This window comes from Oncorhynchus clarkii, chromosome 19 (assembly GCF_045791955.1).
Source record: "Oncorhynchus clarkii lewisi isolate Uvic-CL-2024 chromosome 19, UVic_Ocla_1.0, whole genome shotgun sequence".
In the NCBI taxonomy this organism is placed as follows: Eukaryota; Metazoa; Chordata; class Actinopteri; order Salmoniformes; family Salmonidae; genus Oncorhynchus; species Oncorhynchus clarkii.
Genome location: NC_092165.1, coordinates 33313172 through 33336282, shown reverse-complemented (window position 1 = coordinate 33336282; position 23111 = coordinate 33313172). Strand labels below are relative to the sequence as shown.

Sequence of the window (23111 nt, the reverse complement as noted above, 5' to 3'; positions counted from 1 at the left end):
ACAACAGGTGGAAATTATAGGCAATTAGCAAGACACCCCCAATAAAGGAGTGGTTCTGCAGGTGGGGACCACAGACCACTTCTCAGTCCCTATGCTTCCTGGCTGATGTTTTGGTCACTTTTGAATGCTGGCGGTGCTTTCACTCTAGTGGTAGCATGAGACGGAGTCTACAACCCACACAAGTGGCTCAGGTAGTGCAGCTCATCCAGGATGGCACATCAATGCAAGCTGTGGCACGAAGGTTTGCTGTGTCTGTCAGCGTAGTGTCCAGAGCATGGAGGCGCTACCTGGAGACAGGCCAGTACATCAGGAGACGTGGAGGAGGCCGTAGGAGGGCAACAACCCAGCAGCAGGACCGCTACCTCCGCCTTTGTGCAAGGAGGAGCAGGAGGAGCACTGCCAGAGCCCTGCAAAATGACCTCCAGCAGGCCAAAAATGTGCATGTGTCTGCTCAAACGGTCAGAAACAGACTCCATGAGGCTGGTATGAGGGCCCGACGTCCACAGGTGTGGGTTGTGCTTACAGCCCAACACCGTGCAGGACGTTTGGCATTTGCCAGAGAACACCAAGATTGGCAAATTCGCCACTGGCGCCCTGTGCTCTTCACAGATGAAAGCAGGTTCACACTGAGCACATGTGACAGATGTGACAGAGTCTGGAACCGTGTAGAACATTCTGCTGCCTGCAACATCCTCCAGCATGACCGGTTTGGCGGTGGGTCAGTCATGGTGTGGGATGGCACAGCCCTCCATGTGCTCGCCAGAGGTAGCCTGACTGCCATTAGGTACCGAGATGAGATCCTCAGACCCCTTGTGAGACCATATGCTGGTGCGGTTGGCCCTGGGTTCCTCCTAATGCAAGATAATGCTAGACCTCATGTGGCTGGAGTGTGTCAGCAGTTCCTGCAAGAGGAAGGCATTGATGCTATGGACTGGCCCGCCCGTTCCGCAGACCCGAATCCAATTGAGCACATCTGGGACATCATGTCTCGCTCCATCACCAACGCCACGTTGCACCACAGACTGTCCAGGAGTTAGTGGATGCTTTAGTCCAGGTCTGGGAGGAGATCCCTCAGGATCAGGCGATCAGGTCATACAGGCACGTGGAGGCCACACACACTACTGAGCCTCATTTTGACTTGTTTTAAGGACATTACATCAAAGTTGGATCAGCCTGTAGTGTTGTTTTCCACTTTAATTTTGAGTGTGACTCCAAATCCAGACCTCCATGGGTTGATCAATTTGATTTCCATTGATCATTTTTGTGTGCTTTTGTTGTCAGCACATTCAACTATGTAAAGAAAAAAGTATTTAATAAAAATATTTCATTCATTCAGATCTAGGATGTGTTATTTTAGTGTTCCCTTAATTTTTTTGAGCAATGTATAACTGTTTGGCCATAATGACCATCGTTATGTTTGGAGGAAAAAGGGGGAGGCTTGCAAGCCGAAGAACACCATCCCAACCGTGAAGCACAGAGGTGGCAGCATCATGTTGTGGGGGTGCAGTGCTGCAGGAGGGACTGGTGCACTTCACAAAATAGATGGCTTCATGAGGTAGGAAAATTATGTGAAGCAACATCTCAAGACATCAGTCAGGAAGTTAAAGCAAACGTGTCTTCCAAATGAACAATGACCCCAAGCATACTTCCAAAGTTGTGGCAAAATGGCTTAAGGACAACAAAGTCAAGGTTTTGGAGTGGCCATCACAAAGCCCTGACCTCAATCCTATAGAAAATTGGTGGGCAAAGCTGAAAAAGCATGTGTGAGCAAGGAGACCTACAAACCTGACTCAGTTACACCAGCTCTGTCAGGAGGAATGGGCCAAAATTCACCCAACTTATTGTGGGAAGCTTGTGGAAGGCTACCCGAAACGTTTGACCCAAGGTAAACAATGTAATGGCAATGCTACCTACTAATTGAGTGTATGTAAACTTCTGACCCACTGGGAATGTGATGAAAGTAATAAAAGCTGAAATAAATCTCTACTATTATTCTGACATTTCACATTCTTAAAATAAAGTGGTGATCCTAACTGACCTAAAACAGGGAATTTTACTAAGATTAAATGTCAGGAATTGTGGAAAAACTGAGTTTAAATGTAGTTGGCTAAGGTGTATGTAAACTTCCGACTTCAACTGTATATAGCCAAGCTGTCGTTACTCATTGTGTATTTATTATTACGTTTCTATTATTTCTCTATTTTCTTTCTCTCTGCATTGTTGGGAAGGGCCTATAAGTAAGCATTTCACTGTTAGTGTACATTTGTTGTTTACGAAGCATGTGATGAATAATATTTGATTTCATTCGATTTTCTGAGCTCATCCTCTTCCACAGGACCTTGGATAACCCCCGCCCTCTTCCCTTGTTGCCAGGGCTGTTTCCGATTCAGTGCCCTGCATTACATGTGCTAATCCAGCAGGATGAGTCGCTGGGATTGAACAGGGACCAGTGTGAGTAATGAGTTTTTCCAGACTAAGCTTTCGGATGCATGGGGCCCCCAGCTGCCAATCAGAGATGGGTGGGAGTCTCTGGGCTGTGTGTGGGGGGGGGAGGGGGGACCGACCGTAGCTGCTTCCTGCAAAATCATACAGGGGCTAAGCGTCTAACGACATCCATTCAGCCGTCCATCCACATGGAAACGGATGTGTTATTAAGCAACTAAGGAGGATATATTCAACCATGACACAGCCAGCTGGCCCTTGCCCTTGGAAAGTAGGGATATGCCAACTACTAACTCAGAACAGTCAGGCCAGAACAAGGCCAAAGTTCCTGGCCCCATTGACTTGACATTTATTACCTTTCTCACAGCCTAGCCCTAAACTCCACCTTCTATTTAAACACACAAAGTCATGGCAATTGCCAGACCAGAGTTCCAGTCAAACATACCACTGCTAAAAGCTCCTAGAAAACCACAATGACACCCAGACGTCCTAAAAACAGTAATAATCAACAGTGCAGTGGTGCAATCTGACATGCAAGCTGTGTGTGTGTGCGTGCATTTGTTGGGCACCCTGGGCAGTCATGTATACGAGTCTCATTCCATTCATAATAGTTTTTCTGTTCAGGGTTCACAGTTTACACCTCATAGAGACAGACGGAGTGTTGTTTTCCATTGAGTCACACGACACACACATTCTGAGCACAAACCTGCCTAAATACAGAGGGAGTTAAATTCCACTGTGCCTGTAGCCTACTACTCATACTTCCCCAACAGTTAGTTGTCCATAATGAAACAGAAGCAGCCACAGATTTCCACTGTGACCCATTACTATGCTACTAGTGGTTGTTATTACCTTGTTGTTTGGCCTAGAATAAGATACAACCAGGAGAGTTTTGTTTCTCTTTCAATTAGAAAGATGTTAACAATCTTACCTTTTTACCCAACAGCAATAGATCCACTTATATGATTAAACAGCCATGCTATAATGTCCCGTCCAGGCAGTTAAGCAAGCTCCACAGTACAGAGCGAGGCCTGCTCTGCTCTATACAGGCAGGCAGACAGAGATAGTAGAGACTAGAAAGTGTGAAAGGCGCTGAATATAGGGCTTCCTACATCTCCAGCAGTGAGATCACACCATCACAGAACAGGAGAGAAACGCATCCAGCTCCAGCCTTATCCAGAAAAGACACAGACCTCTTCAGCTTGGACATAGCATTATGACATCCATGGGTTGAGTCAGTGAAGCGTGGTCACGTAGCTGTAGAGTCGAGCCAACTCCTCTCCCTGCTGATAGATAACCTCGTACTGTAGGCTACAGGACCCTTGTGTGCTCCCAAAAGATCTCCCGATCAGTCACAAACTATCTATCACACAGAACTGTCTCACTGGGATCTATCAATCTATCCAAGAAAAGTCTCACTCCAATCCCGTAAAGTCTCCACGGTGAAACAATCTGTCGAACTGGCTACACAGAGCACAGAGGCAGCCAGTCCAGACTGGTCTGAGACTATGGACAGAGACACACAAACACACAGATGTTGGCTCCTGCTGCCGCTTCTGTCAGCCAGCCCTCCTCCCCGGGCCTGCCACACCCCCCAGTGACCAGCCGTATTTCTATTGGAGAGAGTCAGAGCTGGGCTCCTCCCACTGCTCTCAGCTTTCTTTCTGTTCCAAGTGGAGTTCCGAGTGAGTGCGAATGTTGGATCACGGGAGAGATATCTTAGAGAGGTTGTGTGTGTGTGTGTGTGTGTGCGTATGTTTGCATGTCTGTGTGATATAGGATAGCTGATAGCTCCAAATGCAATGTTCCCACAGGCTTCTGTGTGTGTTCCTCAGCGTCATTTCATTGTTCTCATCATGCACAGCCCTGTTTCATGAAGAGAGTTTACAAACCGAAGCTTAGGACAACACCTGGAGAGGATAACATTAAGGTAGCAGATGTGCACTGATAATATAAAGCTTTTATCCCAATAGTTTCAAGATTATTTGTATTCATATGCCACTGACGACCATCACTGAAAAGGACGGCCTCACTGACATAACACTCTTCTACTAGGCTTTTAAAATGAGACAATGGGAACGAATGTGGATATTTACAACAGCCAGTTCAAAACAGACAGCTGATGATAGTCCATGCAGTGTATTCAGTATTATAACCAGAATCAAGGGCAGTTGTGTTGTGAGTCTGAACCATTTCCTGCCCGATTGACTCTGCTGAGAGAAAGATCAATACCCTTAGTGACACGGATCATCCATCTGTTCATATTGGGTTTCACTAAGCAGGAACTATTTTGTAAGAGGTTGAAATCACACACCATAACGTACATCTATCATGGACAATTAATCATTTTACAGTCTAAAGTATATTGAGCTACAATACTATCACCAACAATGAATCATTTCACAGACTAGGCCTACTGTACATAACATACTGTACATTGTGCTACAATGGCTGTCGTCCTGCCTTTGCCTTCCATCCACCAGACAGAGAGTTCATGTCCTATAATTTTCCCAGAATACTTACCCATCAAGGCAGTGATGAGGGCTTTCCTCTCCAAGAACAGATCACATTACCATCCCGTCCAGTCTGTCTGACACACACACACACACACACACACACATCTGCTTCTGAGGTAATCCTTTCTATTAGGTGGCTTTAAGACTACATTTCCAACCAACCACCACCACTGCTGTTTTGACTTAGATCGTGATTCAAGTGGTTAATCACTTTGGGCTAATCACAGCCATTACCATTTATTTTATTTAATCATTTCAAATTTCATACACAGACAGAGTTTCTTTCCATCCATGGCTGTAATTCTGTCCTCCTTTGGCAGTATTAACATTATTTGATCTAACCCTGTAATTATACACCACATTATATAGATGTTGTGTGGTGAGGGAAGTTCTGGTTGTTGATGTTTCTTCTCTGTCAAGAAGCACTACATCTGATTCTGATGGATGTTAACATAAAAATAGAAAAATAAAATCAGAAAAATTACAATATTTTAAATGTCTACAAAAAGGGACAGTTCCTTTGTTTGAGACCTAGCACCTTTGGGATCATTCTAGATCGGTGTACCTCACCCATTTGACTCATATCAATGTAAATGTAGAGTACTCCACTATACTGACTACAAGGTAAGTAGTGGGCTACTCAGTAAGCAAATGGAGCTCCTCAGTAAGTAGGGGGGCTCCTCAGTAAGTAGGGGGGCTCCTCAGTGGGCCACAATAAGTAGTGGTCTACTCAGTAAGTACTGTAGGGGGCTACTCAATAATTACTATAGGGGGCTACTCAGTAAGTAAGGGGGCTACTCAGTGGGCTACAGTAAGTAAGGGGCTACTCAGTAAGTAGTAGGCTACTGAGTAAGTAGTGGGCTACTGAGTAAGTAGTGGGCTACTCATTGGGCTACAGTAAGTATTGGGCTACTCAGTAAGTAGTGGGCTACTCAGTAAGTAGTGGGCAACTCAGTAAGTAGGGGGCTACTCAGTGGGCTACATACAGTCGTGGGGCTACTCAGCAAGTCGGGGGGCTACTCAGCAAGTAGGGGGACACCAGTATTGGGCTATTTTTCCCCAAAAATTTACACGAAGCAGATCAAAATCATTGCACCTTTAAAAACCTTCTTTACATAAAATAGTGGGTGCTATAACTTGGAAAATAAATAAATGTGATTCTGGATGACAACATAATGATGTTTCTTTCCAACATTAGGACTGTTTGCCTGTGGAAGTTAAATTCCCTTTGTGTTTTGTTTCCTACCAAGTATCGCGACACTGGTATCATCCCAGCCCTAGTAAGTAATTTTGTGTTTGTCCCAAATGGCACCCTATATAGTGCACTACTTTTGACCAAAAGCCCTATGGGCCCTGGTCAAAAGTAGTGCACCAAATAGGGAATATGGTGCCATTTGGCATGAAGTCTCCATCCACTCCAATCAGTAAACAGCATGCTAGTGTTTCTGTGGATGACAGACCTTTGCCCAGATAATACCCAGCAGCATTCACACTCATGTTTATTTTCTCAGATAGTTGCCAAGTAAAGGAATAAAAAAGGGTTTCTCCTGCAGAATATTCTAGATGCTTCTTTTTCTCTCTCTCTGCAAAGCCCTCTAGATGTACAAAGTCACATTCATTAGGTTGTTGAAAAATACAGTATAATTCGATCACAACACATACAGGGTAGAGGTCGACCGATTAATCGGAATGGCCGATTAATTAGGGACGATTTCAAGTTTTCATTTTTGGGCGCCGATTTACCACGAAAGTTGCTCACCTTTTAGCTAGGTACATTTTATGGCAATGAATCCTTCAGAACTAACCTGCTCCGGGGCAGGCTAACTCAGGGCTAACTCTATTGATCCTGAAATGTGTCTGAGCCACAAGTTGAGGACCAATGAAATAGGATACCCTCTCCCTCGCAAAGATTGCATCATAATCCCCTTAAATTTGAGGACTGATTAAATATTTTATTATATCAAAGTTCTGTGAAAATGTTTTTTTTAATGTTAAAATATCAATCACAGCATTTGCTTTACAAACTAAGTTTTTCACACGATTGTATTTTGAAATTTACAAACTGACAGCTGCAACCAACCAACCAACTGCGCCACTCGGGAGTGCTTATCAATGCAAAAACAGTTTCCTACTTCTATCCCTACTTCTTCTGTGGAACAGCTTGTTGCGTTGTGGCCATAGACCTAATCAATAGGAGGGTTTTGCAAACTCTTACCCTTGTAAGTTGACTGTTAAACTCATGGGTACACTAGCAATGGCTGCCAGTCTCAACTTGAATGGGAACTGCCATCTATGGATTATACACTGAGTGTACAATACATTAGGATCACCTTCCTAATATTAAGTTTTGCCCTCCGAACAACCTCAAATCGTCAGGGTATGGACTCTACAAGGTGTCAAGCTTTCCTCAGGGATGCTGGCCCATGTTGACTCCAATGCTTCCCACAGTCAAGTTGGCTGGATGTCCTTTGGGTGTTGCACCTTTCTTGACACACGCGGGAAACTGTTGAGCGGTAAAAACCCAGCAACATTGCAGTTCTTGACACACTCAAACTGGTGCGCCTGGCATCTACTCCCATACCAAGTTCAAAGGCACTTAAATATTTTGTCTTGCCTATTCACCCTCTGAATGGCACACATACACAATCCATGTCTCAAGGCTTAAACATCCTTCTTTAACCTGTCTCCTCCCCTTCAGCTACACTGATTTGATTGACACTGATTACCTTTCACCTGGTCAGTCTGTCATGGAAAGAGTTCATAGGCAGGGTAGCCTAGTGGTTAGAGTGTTGGACTAGTAACCGGAAAGTTGTGAGTTCAAACCCCCGAGCTGACAAGGTACAAATCTGTTGTTCTGCCCCTGAACACCCACTGTTCCTAGGCTGTCATTGAAAATAAGAATTTGTTCTTAGCTGACTTGCCTAGTTAATTTAAAAATATATATTTTTGAAAGACTGCATTTAACGATAAATAATAAAATAAAGACGGCACATCTAAAAACCTATTTCACACCTTAGCCTGCTGAATTTGCAAGATAACTTTTATTTTGTTCAAATTTTGGCACCAACTAAAATGTGGCACTGGATTCATGTTTCAGCATTGTCTCAAATAAAAGTCTGGTGTTCGACTAGCCATGTGCGACATCCACGCACAGTTACAAGCCTGCTAGAGTTATCAGCAGGCGGACGAGCAATATCCACCGTCGTAGTACGGACGAAGCCTGACCTCGAATGTGAAGTTAACTGAAGCTGGCTAGCTTTCTAAAATCCGAAGTAGATCTAGCTTGCTTCGTAGCATACCACTCTGGAGTACCTTCACACCCTGGAGACGAATCTCACTAAGTCATGATCTGACACATTCAATAACGCTTAAACGTCACAATCACTCATACACACTTTCAGCTGTATCAAACATGATGACACACGTCTGCTGTGGTGGATAGAGCTTGGTTACTTATAGGATTACATCAATTAAAATGGTGGAAAAACATCACCAGGATGTCACCACTAATCATCAACAGTTTCATGAAACATCAGAACATGAAAACCCTCTCACTGTGAGAATTACAGTTGGCTGAAACACATGGCACTGCTTTTGTTTGGGTCCCAGTCGTGCTCTGGGACAGGCTGTGCCCTTTCTCTGTCCTCAGCAGGGCACTTTGGTCAGTTGGCTGCTGCCTCATTAGCATGCTAAAGTGAGCGGTCAGACACAGTGCCGTCTGAAAGTATTCATACCCCTTGACTTATTCCACATTTTGTTGTGGTACAGCCTGAATTCAAAATGTATTAAATCTACTTTTTGTCTCACCCATCTACACACAACACCCCATAATGGAAAAGTGAAAACATGTTGTTGGAAATGGTTGCAAATTTATTGAAAATTAAATATGACTCATTTACGTAAGTATTCACACCCGAGTCAATACATTTTAGAATCACCTTTGACAGCGATTACAGCTGTGAGTTTTTCTGTGTAAATCTAAGAGCTTTGCACACCTGGATGTTTAAATATACATTGTACAATTCTTCATGCTCTGTCAAGTTGGTTGTTAATCATTGCTAGACAGTCATTTTCAAGTCTTGCCATAGAGTATTAAAACTAAAATTGCCGTGTAAAATGTTCCTAGGCCAATCAGTAGCATTCAATGTCGTCTTGATAAGCAAGTCCAGTGTATATTTGACCCTGTGTTTTAGGTTATTATGCTGACGAAAGGTGAATTTGTCTCCCAGTGTCTGTTGGAAAGCAGACTGAACCAGGTTACCAGTTAGGATTTTGCCTGTGCTCTATTCCATTTTTTTGTTTTTTTACTCCCTAGTCCTTGCCGATGACTAGCATACCCATAACATGATGCAACCACCACCATGCTTGAAAATATGAAGAGCGGTACTCAGTGATGTGTTGGATTTGTCCCAAACATAATGCTTTGTATTCAGGAAAAAAAGTTTAAAATCCTGATATCTTCACAGATCTTCATTGTAAAGGGTTTAAACACGGTTTCCCATGCTTGTTCAATGAACCATAAACAATTAATGAACATGCACCTGTGGAACGGCCGTTAAGATACTAACAGCTTACAGATGGTAGGCAATTAAGGTCACAGTTATGAAAACTTAGGACACTAAAGAGGCCTTTCTACTGACTCTGAAAAACACCAAAAGAAAGATGCCCTTCTACTGACTCTGAAAAACACCAAAAGAAAGATGCCCAGGGTCCTGCAAGGAGGCATGCAGATGTGGCCAGGGCAATAAATTGCATGTCTGTACTGTGAGACACCTAAGACAGCGCTACAGGGAGACAGGACAGACAGCTGATTGTCCTCGCACAGGATCGGTACATGCAAATATCACACCTGCTGGACTTGTATAGGATGGCAACAACAACTGCCCGAGTTACACCAGGAAAGCACAATCCCTCCATCAGTGCAAACACTGTCCGCAATAGGCTGAGTGAGGCTGGACTGAGGGCTTGTAGGCCTGTTGTAAGGCAGGTCCTCACCAGACATCACCAGCAACAAACGTTGCCTATGGGCACAAACACACAGTCACTGGACCAGACAGGACTGGCAAAAAGTGCTCTTCACTGACGAGTCGCGTCTTTGTCTGACCAGGGGTGATGATCGGATTCGCGTTTATCGTCGAAGAAATGAGCGTTACACCGAGGCCTATACTCTGGAGCGGATTTGGAGGTGGAGGGTCCATCATGGTCTGGGGCGGTGTGTCACAGCATCATCGGACAGAACTTGTTGTCATTGCAGGCCATCTCAAAGCCATGCGTTACAGGGAAGACATCCTCCTCCATCATGTGGTACCCTTCCTGCAGGCTCATCCTGACATGACAATGCCACTCGTTCTGTGTGTGATTTCCTGCAAGACAGGAATGTTAGTGTTCTGCCATGGCCAGCAAAGAGCCCAGATCTCAATCCCATTGAGCACGTCTGGGACCTGTTGGATCGGAGGGTGAGGGCTAGGGCCATTCCCCCCAGAAATGTCCGGGAACATGCAGGTGCCTTGGTGGAAGAGCGGGGTAACATCTCACAGCAAGAACAGGCAAATCTGGTGCAGTCCATGAGGAGGAGATGCACTGCAGTATTAATACTGACTGGTACTTTTCACACCCCCTTTGTTCAGGGACACATTATTCAATTTCTGTTAGTCACATGTCTGTGGAACTTGTTCACTTTATGTCTCAGTTGTTGAAGCTTGTTATGTTCATACAAATATTTACACATGTTAAGTTTGCTGAAAATAAATGCAATTGACAGTGAGAGGATGTTTTTTTTTTTGCTGAGTTTATGTGTGGGGTACAGAGATGTTAAATCATGTTAAACACTATTATTGCAAACAAAGGTGAGTACATGCAACATATTATGACACTTGTTAAGCACATTTTTACTCCAGAACTTATTTAGGCTTGCCATAACAAAGGGGTTAAATACTTATTTGTTTTAGCTTTTCATTTTGTATTAATTTGTAAACATTTCTAAAAACATAATTCCACTTTGACATTAAATGGTGTATTGTGTGTAGGCCAGTGACACAAAATCAAAATGTTATCAATTTTATATATTCAGGCTATAAAAACAAAATGTGGAAAAAGTCAAGGGGTATGAATACTTCTGAAGGCATTGTACAGTATCTTAAATAACCAAACAACACTGTTCCCACTGAGAAATATTATTAGCCTTCCTGCATCCAACTCTCTGGGATGTGTACACTTATGCACTCCGCACATATTTACTGTAAATAGCATTTGATTGGTGTAAGCATGGGCCATAGGGAGTTTCCACCACGTCTTCACATCAGTCATTTCCTTTTAATAGGAAGAGGTCAAGTGCACAATAAGGGTAGAGAATCGGGACACAGTCCCTGTTTGTGCGCAGGATACAAACATTCAAAGGAATGTATAGATCATCCGATCACACCATTTCTCAGCTGATTGGCGATAGTCAGCAAGAGACAAACTTGACGATTCCCTCTGTACCTCTCCATGTTGTTATTGTTCAGAAGCTCCCTTATATAGCCTATTTACTGTAAGTAAATCAAGCTACAGACTGAGGGTGAAACCAGTGTCATTGAGGATACAAAGTGCAAACACATGATGTATGGTAGCATCAACAAAGTCTGAATCCTGGTTCAAATCTTGACTTTTTCCACTTTTTGTTATGTTACAGCCTTATTCTAAAATTGATTCAATTATATTTTTTCCTCATCAATCTACACACCCCATGATGACAAAGCAAAAACAGGTGTAGAAATGTATTTAAATGTGTTATTTTGAATACATTTGCAGACCTTATTTAAGTAAGTATTCAGACCCATTGCTACGAGACTCAAAATTGAGCTCCGGTGCATCCTGTTTCCATTGATCATCCTTGAGATGTTTTTACAACTTAGAGTCCACCTGTGGTAAATCCAATTTATTGGATATGATTTGGAAAGGCACACACCTGTCTATATAAGGTCCCACAGCTGACAGTGCATGTCAGAGCAAAAACCAAGCCATGAGGTTGAAGGAATTGTCAGTAGAGCTCCAAGACAGGATTGTGTCGAGGCACAGATCTGGGGAAGGGTACCAAAACATTTCTGCAGCATTGAAGGTTCCCAAGAACACAGTGGTCTCCATCATTCCTAAATGGAAGAAGTTTGGAACCACCAAGACTCATCCTAGAGCTGGCCGTCCAGCCAAACTGAGCAATCGGGGGAGAAGGGAGGCGACCAAGAACCCAATGGTCAATATGACAGAGCTCCATAGGTCCTCTGTGGAGATGGGAGAAACTTCCAGAAGGACAGCTATCTCTGCAGCACTCCACCAAACAGGCCTTTATGGTAGAGTGGCCAGATGGAAGCCACTTCTCAGTAAAAGGCACATGACAGGCTGCTTTGAGTTTGCCAAAAGGCACCTAAAGACTCTCAGACCATGGCCTGAATGCCAAGCGTCACATCTGTAGGAAACCTGGCACCATCCCTACGGTGTAGCATGCTGGTGGCAGTGTAATGCTGTGGGGATGTTTTTCAGCAGCAGGGACTGGGAGACTAGTCAGGATGGAGAGAAAGTTGAACGGAGCAAAGTACAGAGGGATCCTTGATGAAGACCTGCTCCAGAGCACTCAGGACCTCAGGCTGGGGCAAAGGATAACCTTCCAACAGGACAACGACCCTAAGCACACAGCCAAGACAACGCAGGCGTGGCTTTGGGAAAAGTCTCTGAATGTCCTAGAGTGGCTCAGCCAGAGCCCAAACCCGATCAAGCATCTCTGGAGAGACCTGAAAATACCAGTGCAGCGACGCTCTCCATCCAACCTGAGAGCTTGAGAGGATCTGCAGAGAAGAATGGGAGAAACTCCCCAAAAACAGGTGTGACAAGTTTGTAACGCTATAGCCAAGAAGACTCTAGGCTGAAATCGCTGCCAAAGGTGCTTCAACAAAGTACTGAGTAAAGGGTCTGAATACTTATGTAAATGTGATAGTTTTTTTGTTATACATTTTCCCAAATTTATAAAAACCTGTTTAATCAATTTTAGAATAAGGCTGTAACGTAACAAAATGTGGAAAAAGTCAAGTAGTCTGAATACTTTCCGAACGCACTGTATATGATAGTGTTATAGACATTATAAACAGTATATGAATAGAAAATGTGTGTACGGCAGTAGTTATATAGGATGAGCCTGCCTATATGTATACAGTACATATGAAGTTGGTAAAACAGTAGGTAAACATTCTTAAAATGACCAGTGTTCAATTACTATGTACAGTCGTGGCCAAAAGTTGAGACTGACACAAATATTAATTTTCACAAAGTCTGCTGCCTCAGTTTGATGGCAATTTGCATATACTCCAGAATGTTATGAAGAGTGATCAGATGAATTGCAATTAATTACAAAGTCCCTCTTTGCCATGCAAATTAACTTTCCCCAAAAAACATTTGCACTGCATTTCAGCCCTGACACAAAAGAACCAGCTGACATGTCAGTGATTCTTTCGTTAACACAGGTGTGTGTTGACGAGGACAAGGCTGGAGAGTTCAAATAACAGAATGGAAGCTTCAAAAGGAGGGTTGTGCTTGGAATCATTATTCTTCCTCTATCAACCATGGTTACCTGCAAGGAAACACGTGCCGTCATCATTGCTTTGCACAAAAAGGGCTTCACAGGCAAGGACATTGCTGCCAGTAAGATTGCGCCTAGATCAACCATTTATCAGATCATCAAGAAATTCAAGGAGAGCGGTTCAATTGTTGTGAAGGCTTCAGGGCACCCAAGGAAGTCCAGCAAGCGCCAGGACTGTCTCCTAAAGTTGATTCAGCTGCAGGATTGGGGCACCACCAGTACAGAGCTTGCTCAGGAATGGCAGCAGGCAGGTGTGAGTGCATCTGCACGCACAGTGAGGTGAAGACTTTTGGAGGATGGCCTGGTGTCAAGAAGGGCAGCAAAGAAGCCACTTCTCTCCAGGAAAAACATCAGGGACAGACTGATATTCTGCAAAAGGTACGGGGATTGGACCGCTGAGGACTGGGGTAAAGTCATTTTCTCTGCAGAATCCCCTTTCCGATTGTTTGGGGAATCCGGAAAAAAAGCTTGTCCGGAGAAGACAATGTGAGCGCTCAAATCAGTCCTGTGTCATGCCAACAGTAAAGCATCCTGACACCATTCATGTGTGGGGTTGCTTCTCAGCCAAGGGAGTGGGCTCACTCACAATTTAAGAACAATCGAAGAACACAGCCATGAATAAAGAGTGGTACCAACACATCAGTCCGAGAGCAACATCTCCCAACCATCCAGGAACAGTTTGATGATGAGCAATGCCTTTTCAAGCATGATGGAGCACCTTGCCATAAGGCAAAAATGATAACTAAGTGGCTCAGGGAACAAAACATCGATATTTTGGGTACATGGCCAGAAAACTCCCCAGACCTTAATCCCATTGAGAACTTGTGGTTCTCAAGAGGCGGGTGGACAAACAAAACCCCACAAATTCTGACAAAGTCTAAGCATTGATTATGCAAGAATGGGCTGACATCAGTCAGGATGTGGCCCAGAAGTTAATCGACATCATGCCAGGGCGGATTGCAGAGGTCTTGAAAAAGAAGGGTCAACACTGCAAATATTGACTATTTGCATCAACTTCATGTAATTGTCAATAAAAGCCTTTGACACTTATGAAATGCTTGTAATTATACTTCAGTATTCCATAGTAATATCTGACAAAAATATCTAGAAACACTGAAGCAGCAAACTTTATGAAAATTAATATTTGTGTCATTCTCAAAACTTTTGGCCACGACTGTACATAGGGCAGCAGTCTTTAAGTTGCAGAGTTGAGTATCGGGTAGTAGCTGGCTAGTAACAGTGACTAAAGTTCAGGGCAGGGTACTGGGCGGAGGCTGGCTAGTACCCAGTACACTTTAGACAGATCAGACAGATATTTTCCTCCTTGAGGTAGTTAAAAATTCAATTCTCAGGAGGTCCAAGTTTCTTTTGAAGATTTCAATACGCCTGACCAACATGGACAGTTCTTCTGATTGACTCAGAGACCAGACAGTAGCCATCAATTCTCCTTCCATCTGTTGAAAGGATCAGAGCTACCGGACATCCTCCTCACCGATCCAGGATATGAACATTTATAACTACAGTAAGTTTTATGTTGGAAAGATACCCAGGCTTGGATGTCTCAGACCTCAGTCAGCAGGATATGATCTTCTTTGAGGAGGACCTGTGCTTTATGGTGAAAGGTCAGCCCCCCCCCCCCCCCCTTCTGTTTAAAATCTAGCCAAAGGAGACAGACAAGAAGTACCAATATGACAGAAAACATTTCTTATAAATCATCTTATTCAGGGAACAGAGAGGCTGAGAGGCATAGAAAGCACAGCATGTCCATATTGAATGATCTTACACAATATTATGAGTCCTTTGAAGCACTACAAAGAACCTACAGCCCATATAGGCCTATGGTCAGACGGTTAAAAACAAATACTTGGTTCCATTTGATGTGCCATGGGAAATCAATTCTTATTGTGAACATTACAAAAACAATCCCATTGGTTTGCTTCATCTGGAAACCCCATCACTATTTAGAGTACAATCACTCACACACTATATCAGAAACTGCCCCACTCACAATAACATTGATAGGTGAGCAAATGCTGTAGTCGTCTGTGAAAACAGCAACCACGGAGTGAGGAGCATTAAGGCAGGCATGGGAGTTTGTTCATTCAAACCGGTAGCCGTCAGGTAGCTATGAACATCACCGCTTTTTTTAATTTGGTCACCTTTTGCATGTCACATTACTGAAGCAACACTGTAGCAATCATTCATGCTGATCACGTATCACTGCAACATGACAAGGCACATTGCTTCAACTCATGGAACCCTTCCAGCCATTTGGAACAACAGTGTCAGTGATGTGGAATGTTGATGACAAACAAGAGACGCTCTTCAAGCTTATTCACAGTGGAATGCCGCCTGGGCTCTTTGTTAGCATGTCGCAAACGAGACATGAATCCATTTAGGCCTTCCCCTGTGGAAAACCATTCTGGCTCATAGTTTCACTCCTGCCCCAACTACGGTTTTCAGAGTTCTTACTTGTTACTTCATGGTTAGGGATAAGAGTAGGAGCCGGCTTAGTTTGTACGTGAGGGTCTCATTGTTTCTGAGTGTGGTGATGTAATGTGTACCTCTAAGATGAATGCCTGTTCACACTCTCTCTGCCCTGTTGCCAAACAAGACGATTCAAAGCATAGTATTGTAACACACTCGCCAAATACGGAAGATTATTCAAAGCATACACACAAGCCTCAAAGCAGAAAACATTTCAAAGCTGCTTGCTCGTCACAACCACTCAAAGACTAACATAAGTTAAAAAGAGAGAGAGGAAGAAAAACCCTTTTATGCATTAGGCACACTTTCCAGCTGCCCGTTGGCTATAAAGTACTATCAACACAGTCTGCAAAGCTTCTCCATCTTTGGGGTGTACGTTTGTGTATGCTGTGTGGGTGCTGACAACCTTCTCTAGGGGAGCAGCGAGGGGAGCTAGGCTCACTGAGGCAGCCCTCTGGAGGGTTTAAGTTAGGAGGAGCTGGGCTAGAGGACCAGAGTTAGGGGGAGCTGGGCTAGAGGACCAGAGTTAGGGGGAGCTGAGGCTCACTGAGGAAGTGGGGTGGGGTGACAGACAGACTGGCTGGCTGCGCCTCTGCCTGAGAATGAATAACACCAGGACACACCATTGTCCAGCCCCAATGAAGCACACAAGCAGAGAATGGGAAGTTGTTCAAACAGCTACACTGGACCATTGTTGAGCCTCACCGGACAGAGGGCTGGGCTCAATGGGTGGGGCAAGGCAGGCAGGGCAGGGCTACAGAGGCCTCTGGGATAGTCCCATCCACTTCATACTAGTCCTACGCAGAAAACTAAATGGTGCCCGGTGCACCGACCGCACATGCTGGTGCTCCTTCTATCTGCCTAATTTTAATGTGGGTGGTACAAAGGGTGTTACCACCCACCAACCTTTATGCAATGTCTGTCTTATGCTATGTCTGTCTCCACCACATGCAAATATGCAAGTCTAGAACACACACAAAGCAAAACACAAACACACACAAAGTCTAGCAGAGCATAGAGTACACTGGTAAATCATTCTCCAGAGCAGTTCACAGGCAAAGGCGGAAGCTGAGCGAGCACCGAAAGGAAAACAACTGGCTTGGTTTCACTGAGTGAGTTACCTAATTTATCCTCACCTCACCTGAGCAATGTTTTGACATAGCAACAAAACTATTCCAAAAACTAAATCATCATAACTAAATTAGGAGGAAAAAACAGTGCCAACCAGAACTGTGCCAAACGCTATATATATATATATATATCCGGAGGTAGCTCCTGCACACATTTAGTGGAAGAGCTTCAATGTTGCTCTTTTGAAAGGCTTTCCCAATTGCCATAGAGTTAGCTCAAGACCGGCATGTGTTATGAACAACTAGACCTAGCCCAGTTAGAGGTGAATGCTCTACCTCATTTCTCTACCACCCATCTAGCTCATCTGTACTTCTCCTCAGACTGCATCTGCCACCACAGAGGTAGACTAGAGGTCAGTCATTCATTCATCACTTAAGTTCTATTAATATGTTTTAAAAACTAATGGTATTAATGACTCTTTACCCATACGTCATGGTGTCATTGTGCATGACTGAGTCTGGGACTGGGGCTGCTGTGAGCAGAGATTTAGATGAGTTCGAGGGGGGGTGGGAACATCACAGAGGAACACAAACATCTCTCACAGAACTCCTCCTTGCTCAGTATTGGTTACTTGTAGTGGAAAGAAGTTCTGGTATCACATCTTGGCATAGCTGTGACATTCCCTCACGTTGAGATAGCTCCTACAGTACAGTGTTTATGGTATTCTATCAGTATGACCTCATTGGTTTTAATTTAAGGCTTCTGCTACTCCCACACTTCATGTCAGCGATTCCAGATCTCTCACTAATTGAGCTAAATAAAATCCCCTTGTGGCTGTCTGCTGGATAACAAAATAGACACGCCAGACACGCACACAAAATGTGCATACACACACACCCACACAAGAGAGAGGGGGAGGGTGGGATTATATACGCTATTAGAGCCCCAGTCAGTCCCCCAGACAGGGGAATGCAGAGAGGTCAGTAGTAGGAACCTGCGATTCAAGGCTGGTGAACCAGGGGGAATGTCAGCCTGGGGGCGCAGCGTAGGCAGCCAGACAGGAACCCATCTAAACGGAATGGTCTGATGATGCCTGGAAGAGACTTGGGCTTCTGCCCGGTGCTCAGCGTGTTAAGTATCGGAGGTATTACTTATTAAAAAGGCTGAGAATCCAGTGCCGCACACAGACACAAAAACACACACAGAGGGGCCTGGTCTGGAATGGATGATTAACAGCACTGTAGTAATCTAAGTGATCGTGAGGCTGACTGAGGCATGTGATTTGTGTCAGCCCTACAAAATACCCATCATATTTCAGAACGAGAACAATTTAGCACTGAGCTACTAGGCTTGTTGTCATTAGCATGACTTGGGCTTGATCAGAGACCTCTGGGTAGCATGTAGACTATTTTGCGTATGATAGAACATTCAAGCCTATGCATGTCTAACATCACGGACGTCAGTGCATGGAGGCAACCAAGACATCACCCATCTTCTACATCATTACACACAGCAATTAGGGGTGGATTGCGCACAAGACGGTTCAGCAAACATTGGTTAAATCTTTTATTTTTAATGCCTCACCTGATGATAGGGTTAGAGGGGCAAAACTGATGCATGTAAACAAGTTGTAATGTCCTCTAGGCCCTTTTTTAATCAAAATGAAAGTTGATTTGTCACATGCTTCGTGAACAACAGGTGTGGGTGGACTAACAGTGAAATGCTTACTTCCACGATAAGAGGGATGCTGAGACTCTCACTTTAAAATCTATGTCAAACAAAAACCAAATGGTAGCAAAGTTAAACCAATAACTACTTTTCATAACTTCCACAGAAAATTTGACAAAAATACATTTACTTGAACAGTGCAGATCTAAAGAACAGATAGAATGACGGATTTTGCCCTCATTCTGCTACCAAACGTGCATTTTAAAGTGAAAAATCTGAGTCTCAGAATCACTGTTACTGTGGAATTGCTTGTATGTCCCTCACTGCTACTCTGACCCCAAGGAAAGAGTATAGAATACAAACTACAGACAGTTTCCTAACAACAATATATCATTGAGAGAAACTTGTTTGCTTGTTGATGGTAAAACTTAAAGAGCCGAGACTCTCGGTCTGAACATTAACACGCGTCGCTTGCCGTACAGTTTTGGAAACATAAGGATCTTATCTTTCAAATTTCGAGATTGGTGTGGAAGAACTTGACTGGTTTGCATAGAACCCTGACCTCAACCTCATCAAACACCTTTGGGATGAATTGGAACTTCGGATGTGAGCCAGGCCTAATTGCCCAACTTCATTCATGCTCTTGTGGCTGAACAGAAGCAAGTCCCCGCAGCAATGTTCCAACATCTAATGGAAAGCCTTCCCAGAAGAGTGGAGGCTGTTAAAGCAGCAAAGGGGGGGAGCCAACTCCATATTAATGCCCATGATTTGGGAATGAGATGTCCTATGAGCGTGTGTCCACATACTTTTGGTAATGTAGTGTAGCTTCTAACTGACGTTCAAGGGAAATGACATTCATAGGCAAATTACAGTTGGAACAGTAGAGTAATACACGTTGTGAATGCATATATCTAACTTGTTCCCAATCTCGATCATTCACACCATAATCACACTGTAGGCCTAATTGCAAAACAAAAAAACTGGTTTAGGCTACACTGCATTAATAAAATTACAACAGATCAAAGCATTCACTTGTATAGGCCTACTATAGTTGCATTGCATGCGAACACCAGTTCCAGAGATATAACACCGGCTTCTTCGCCACAAGCCCGCATAAATACACGAACTGATACAAAAGACACACGACACTTGAAACCGCGTAAAGACATTCTTCACATACCGAGGTAATCAAATCGCCTTTAACTGTGCAGTTTTGCATCCAAAATGTGGCGGCGGTATACATAGATCTTTCATTTGCAATCGAATTTGCATGTTTTATCCCTTCGTCCCACCCATCTAGCTGATCCTCGGTCATCGGGTCTCATCTGTGTCGATCTGTTGCCGTAAATATGTAAAAAATGTATCTGGAATATATTTGTATGTGGGGAAAAAAAATACACCACCGTCATCGTGCTAGTTATCTAATATCGATTTAGCTTACCTTGTAAACAAATCCATAATTGAAGCAGTTCGATCGGTGCTTTATGGTTGTGTATTCCCCTTTAACACAATAATCATAGGGCTGTTGCAGGTGACATCATCCCTTTTGGCCCGTGTCAGCACAGGCCATTGTGTAAGCACAGAGTCTAAACCCAAAGGCTCGAGATCGCGAGGCTTCCGGGAAAGCTTGTGAAGCAGACCAAGCAGGTCAGGTAGGGGTTTTGGGATTGAGAAGTTAGAGAAGTGAACAATTCTTCTTTAGATGTTAATTTTCTCGAATTTTAAATGCACAATCTAGATTCGAGCCAATATCTTATCTAGTTGGACATGTTATTACTCCAACCTCGTGAAAGTGACAAACAGACACGTTTACATTTTTGTCAAAACAACTTTATATCGAATGAGTGCCTTTGCACATGCGCAGTTCGGTGCAAAACGACCCGTTAGACCGAAGACGTGTTTCTGCGCATAACTTCAGCCAGCCAACCATGACAGTCACCATGACATCGCCTACAAGCGTGATCTGGTATTTCTAATGGAGAAGATGTTTCTGCTGTACTGTCTTTGGTACTGTCTTTGGTGTCAGCGCTCACGGACCAACGATTAATTACAAAGCTCATGTTTTCATGGGAAATGTCGTTCCAGAGGAATGGTGCGCCGCTATCACTTGGTGAAAAAAAGCAGATGTGTAAATGGTTGATTGAGAGCCTAGATTACAAGACAATGTGACAATTCAACATGACATCTTCATCTGACAGGCATATATCTGGTATAGAATATAATAGAATTATAGTGTAACGACCCTGGGTTTATAAACGCGGAAATCGTCCCTGCCGCACCAGCATGCTTTTGCGGCACAGTCGATAGCGCGCCGGACCTCGGGCTCGAAGGTCGAGGGTTCGAGACCTGCTCCCTGCTGTTTTATTACAATATATTTAAGCAATAAGGCCCGAGGAGGTGTGGTATATGGCCAATATACCATGGCTAAGGGCTGTTCTTAGGTACGACGCAACACGTGTATACCATAAACCCCAAAGGCGTGTATACCATAAACCCCAAAGGTGCTTTAATGCTATTATAAACTGGTTACCAACATACTTAGAGCAGTAAATATAAATGTGTCATACCCGTGGTATACTTAAGCAATAACGCACGAGGTGGTGTGGTATATGGCCAATATACCACGGCTAAGGGCTGTTCTTAGGCACAATACAACGTGTATATACTATCACTAGCCACTTTAAACAGTTACACTTTTATATGTTTACATACCCTACATTACTCATCTCATATGTATATACTGTACTCGATACCATCTACTGCATCTTGCCTATGCCGTTCTGTACCATCACTCATTCATATATTTTTATGTACATATTCTTCATCTCTTTACACTTGTGTGTATAAAGTAGTTGTTGTGAAATTATTAGGTTAGATTACTCGTTGGTTATTACTGCATTGTCGGAACTAGAAGCACAAGCATTTCGCTACACTCGCATTAACATCATCTGCTAACCATGTGTATGTGACAAATAAAATTTGAATTGATTTGATTTGCTATTATAAACTGGTTAACAATATACTTAGAGCAGTAAAAATACATGTTTTGTCGTACCCATGGTATACTTAAGCAATAAGGCACGAGGGGGTGTGGTATATGGCCAATATACCACAGCTAAGGGCTGTTCTTAGGCACAGCCCTTAGCCATGGTATATTGACCATATACCACAAAGCCCTGAGGTGCCTTATTGTTATTATAAACTGGTTACCAACGTAATTAGAGCAGTAAAAATAAATGTTTTGTCATGCCCGTGGTATACAGTCTGATATACCACGGTTGTCAGCCAATCAGCATTCAGGGCTCGAACCACCCAGTTTATAAAATAAAATAGAATACATCTAGATGTAGCTAGTGGCTACAGTTAATAAAGTGAGGTAATTAAAAGGTGATGTGAAAAGTCTTTGAAACCCTCTTATGCATGGAGAACTATGTCAAAGTTGAGTTTCAAGTTTCGCAGCGCTGATGGGAGCTATTGGGGAAGGGTAACGTGATTTATTTAGCCAAAAACAGGACACAGACAGAATTACAGGGTATTGTAGGAATACTGTTGGAATGAGAACTGTGCGGCAGAATTACAATCATGACAGTAGCTGGTTGTGCATGCGGAGCAGGACTATGGTCAATTTTGGAATACAGCAATTTACTACTGATTTTAGACCTAAATGTTTTTTTTGCTCCTTTTATGTAAGGATGAGTGGGCTAAATTGAGCCACCCTTGTTTATAGGAAGCCATACACAAAATGTATAATTTGACCAAATATTTAGGAAGAGGTCATCATTTCATGGAGCCTGTGAATGATAAAACCACATAGAAATAATGGTAAGCAAATTGGGTTATTTCAACAAGTCAAATGAATTTATTGTGTTCAAATCAGATGACATTTTATTTGTCACATGCGCCCGAATACAACAGGTGTAGTAGACCTTACCGTGTATTGCTTACTTACAAGCCCTTAACCAACAATGCTGTTTTAAGAAAAATTTGAGTTATGAAAAATATTTACAAAATAAAAAAATAAAAGAACAACAATAATATAACAATAACGAGGCTATATACAGGGGGTACCGGTACCGAGTCAATGTACTGGAGTACAGGTTAATCAAGGTAATTGAGGTAATATGTACATGTAGGTAGGAGTATAGTGATAATAAACAGTGAGTAGTAGCAGCGTAAAAAAGGGGGGGGGGGGGGGGGTCAATGCAAATAGTCCGGTCGCCATTTGATTAGCTGTTCAGCAATCTTAAGGCTTGGGGGTAGAAGCTGTTAAGAAGCCTTTTGAACCTAGACTTGACGCTCAAACACCCACAAACCAACAGTGA

At 43.4% G+C, this 23111-nt stretch overlaps 1 protein-coding gene across 3 annotated transcripts in view; it reads right to left on the bottom strand.

Moving 5' to 3' along the window:
* The window catches only part of LOC139375073 (disheveled-associated activator of morphogenesis 1-like), a 72040-nt gene extending 51657 nt beyond the window's left edge, over nucleotides 1-20383 (bottom strand). Inside the window, exon 1 of one of the 3 annotated variants that reach the window (XM_071116495.1) lies at nucleotides 20231-20383. The gene's annotated coding sequence lies outside the window, so the exon portion shown is untranslated. Of the gene's footprint in view, nucleotides 1-3373; nucleotides 4001-20230 lie in introns of those variants that run through there. The other 2 variants (XM_071116494.1, XM_071116496.1) reach the window with 2 other exon arrangements.
* Between the last annotated feature and the right edge of the window lie 2728 nt (nucleotides 20384-23111).